Consider the following 4,002-nt stretch of genomic DNA (forward strand, 5'->3'; position numbering starts at 1 on the left):
TTCCTATAGTCTGTGCACATTCTCCATCCAGTCACAGTCCTAGTAGGGACAAGTTCATTCTTTTCATTAGGTACAACTGTCATACCACCTTTCTTTGGAACAACTTGGACTAGACTTACCCAATTGCTGTCAGAAATAGGGTATATTATTCCTGCATCTAACAGCTTCATGACTTCCTTTTTAACTACCTCTTTCATGGCTGGGTTTAACCTCCTTTGTGGCTACACAACAAGTTTAAAATTCTCTTCAAATAAAATTCTGTGCTTACAAACTGAAGGATTTATACCTTTCAGATCTATAATACTCCATCCAATTGCAGATTTATGTTCTCTCAAAATTCTGAGCAATTTTTCCTCTTGTTCTTCCTTAAGTTCGTTATTGATGATGACTAGATTTTGATGTTTCTCATCCAGAAATGCATACCGCAGGTGCAAAGGAAGTTGTTTCAGTTCTAGCTTTTGCTTTTCCTCTTCTTTATCATCCTTTTCTAGCTTCTCCTTCATTGAATTTTCTGCAGATTTTTGAATTGGCAGAGCTTCTAGTTGCTGCTGCACTTACATAATGTATTCTTCATGCAGAAATTCAGATTTGTTATTCCTTGCAGATATTATTTCTTCTAACACAACAAGTTCGTCAATTTCATTAATATGGCGTTGTGTAATAAAAGCATCCAGTATATCTACCTTCATACATGTACTATCTTCAATTGGATATTTTAAAGCTTCAAACACATTAAACACTACCTTCTCATCTTGAACTCGAAGCATAAGTTCACCTTTCTGCACATCTATTAAGGCTCTCCCGGTTGCAAGAAATGGTCTCCCTAGGATCAAGGGAATGTTAGAATCCACTTCCATGTCCAGAATTACAAAATCTGCAGGAAAAATGAACTTGTCAACTTTAACTAATAAATCTTCAACAACTCCATATGGATAAGTGTATGATCTATCAGCTAGCTGCAGTGTAATGTTGGTGGGCTTCACTTCCTCTATGCCAAGTTTCTGCAGAACAGCCAATGGCATCAGATTTATGCTTGCTCCCAAGTCACACAATGCTCTTCCCATAGTGCAGTTTCCTATTTCACAAAGAATGCTAAATGATCCAGGATCTTTCAGTTTTTGAGGAAGCTTTCTCTTGAGAATGGCACTGCACTCCTCTGTCAAAGGTACTGTTTTATCATGCTCTAGCTTTCTTTTTCTGGAAAGTAGTTCTTTCATAAACTTTGCATATGAAGGCATTTGCTCCAAAGCTTCTGCAAAAGGAATGTTAATTTGTAATTTCTTAAAGACATTCATAAACCTTTCAAATTGTTCCTCTTGTTTAGGATTTTGGACTCTCTGAGGATAGGGCAGCCTCTTGTATTTTTCTGGGTCTATTGGCTTACAAGCTTCCTCAAAGAGTTGCTTTTTGGTTTTCCTTTCAGAATTCATAGGCATATCTACTTTTTCTTCTGAATGGTCTTTCTTCAATAGTTTAAAATTTCCTTGTTCCAGATCTTGTTCAATGTTTCTTTCTCCTACATCATTTACTTTCTTTTCTGCTGGTTTAGGGCTTGCAACTACAGCTCCACTCCTTGTAGTTATGTCTTGACATTGCTCTTTAGGATTGATTACTGTATTGCTTGGAAATCTTCCTTCATCCCTGTTGGATAGTTGTTCAGCTAATTGTCCAATCTGTGTCTCTAGTTTCTTCATAGAAGCTTCTTGGTTTTTGAAGCTTGTTTGAGTCACCTTCATGAATTGCAACATAGTTTCTTCCATCTCAGTCAACCTCTCATTCATAGGTCTGGAAAATTTCTGATTTCCTTGTGGTTGAGTGGATGAATTCCTCTGAAAATAAGGCTGTTGTGTTGCTGGACTTGCATTAGAAAAAGGCAAATTTGAGTTAGAATTCTTTGCAGCAGAATATTGATTATTCCAATTAGAATACTGCTGAGTTCTATTATTCAAAAATTGAAATCCTGGAGGATATGATGGCTGTTGTCTCTGAAAATTATTCATATAATTCACTTGCTCTTGTGTTTCACTTGTGGATGCCTCACATAAACCATTTGCATGGTTTCCTCCACAAAAATCACAACTTAGCTCACTGGTAGGCATACTCCCTGTTTGTAGGTTGCTGATTTGTTGTGTTAAGACAGCTAATTGTTCTGAAAACATTTGATTTTGTAGCTGATTCTGTGCAAGAAAGGTTTCCAGAACCTTAGCTTCATGACCAGAATTTCTTCCTTGATTTCTTGAGTTTGAATTCTGATACATTGAAGATGCCATCATCTCAATAATTCTCTGAGCTTCTTCCAAGGATTTTGTATTTAATGAACCTCCAGCAGCAGCATCAACCATTGTTCTTGTTACCGCATTCATCCCATTATAAAAAGTCTCCAATTGCATCCAATCTGGAATACAATGATGTGGACACCTTCTAAGCAATTCTTTGTATCTTTCCCAGGCTTCATACAATGATTCTCCTTCTTGCTGCACAAAAGATGTAATTTCTCCTCTCAACTTAGCAGCTTTGGATGGAGGGAAGTACTTAGTTAAAAACTTATTCACAAGTTCTGTCCAGGTTGTGATGCTTCCTTGTGGTTGAGCTTGTAACCAACATTTTGCTCTATCTCTCAAGGAAAAAGGAAATAGTCTTAATCTGATAGCTTCTTCACTAACTCCATTCATTCTTATGGTGTCACATAGCTGCAGAAAATTTGAAATATGCAGGTTAGGATCATCAGAATTTCCTCCAGAAAACTGATCCTGTTGGACTAAATGTAGTAGGGCAGGTTTAATCTCAAAATGGTTGGCTTGAATAGTTGGCCTAATTATAGAAGAGTTAAAACCTTGCATGTTAGGAATAGCATAGTCCCCTAATGTTCTAATTCTGTTCTGCTTTGCCATATCTATTGCTGGATTTGGTTGTCTCAAGGGTGTAGATGTTCTTTTCACTCTAGGATTACTCTGAGATTCTGGAGAATGGACAGCTTCTAACTCACTATCACTCCCTATGGCTTTTTCTGCTCTAGACTCTTTTCTCAATCTTCTTAAAGTTATGTCTATGTCAGGATCAAAGACCAGAATTGATTTATTCTTGTTTTTACCACGCATATACAAATCAGTTTGAAGCAAAATTAGACTACAATTGATATTCAGAAATGTACAACAAAATTCATGCAAAATCTATCAGTAAAATCATATAGAAACTTAAATCTAGCAGTTACCGAATTGTAAATTCATGTACCAATATACAGAATGGTAATTACAACTATGAAGAACAATGAAAACTGAAATTATGCAGATAAACAATGATGTAAAAACTCTTTGCAGCAGACAAAAATATTATGCAAAATATTACACAAGTTGCAGTAAAATTATGTAGAAAGCAATTTGAAAGCAAAGCAACAAAATAAATGCTCCATCTAGTTACTTTTCTACTACTAATGATATTGAAATGCAAAATTCCCTGGCAACGGCGCCAAAAACTTGTTGTTAGCAATCTACACTAGCAAGTGCACTAGGATTGCAACAAGTGATGAGTAAATTTAAGATCCAAATATCGTCTCCACAGGGAATTTAGATTCAAGTATCACTTCATAGAATTATAACCATTTAAGCTTTTTTGAAATTGTAAGGAGAGTGGTAACATGTAATAACAGCAAACTAGAACAATTAAAAGTAAAATGAACTTGCAGAAAATAGAACAATGAACACACAGTTATGTGATAACAGAGGAAGAAACCATAGCTAGGGAATTGCTTCACTAAAACACCAATGTTTAATCAATAAAGTTCTGAATTAACAAGCAATTGGAAAGAATGACAATCAGTTTCACATTGTATTATTCAGAGGTTAATTCCTTAACTCAGTGAACCTAACATTCAACTAAACCATTCTAATTCCTTAGATCTGATTCAATTCAATGTTGCTTTAAGTGTAAGAAACCAAAAGATTGCAAGATCAAAATTCCTTATCCCTAAGAAAACTAAAATCTTGGTGATTGGTTCAGATCTGA

The 4,002-nt window shown here is 35.6% G+C and overlaps 1 non-coding gene across 1 annotated transcript; it reads left to right on the plus strand.

Annotated features, from left to right (window-relative positions):
- The first annotated feature begins 2,400 nt into the window (after positions 1-2,400).
- Positions 2,401-2,507, plus strand: LOC113864002. The gene has a single exon (XR_003504612.1). It is a non-coding gene; the product is annotated as a small nucleolar RNA R71 (small nucleolar RNA).
- Positions 2,508-4,002: the final 1,495 nt, after the last annotated feature.

This window comes from Abrus precatorius, unplaced genomic scaffold (assembly GCF_003935025.1).
Source record: "Abrus precatorius isolate BTA unplaced genomic scaffold, Abrus_2018 Scaffold3, whole genome shotgun sequence".
Taxonomy (NCBI): Eukaryota; Viridiplantae; Streptophyta; class Magnoliopsida; order Fabales; family Fabaceae; genus Abrus; species Abrus precatorius.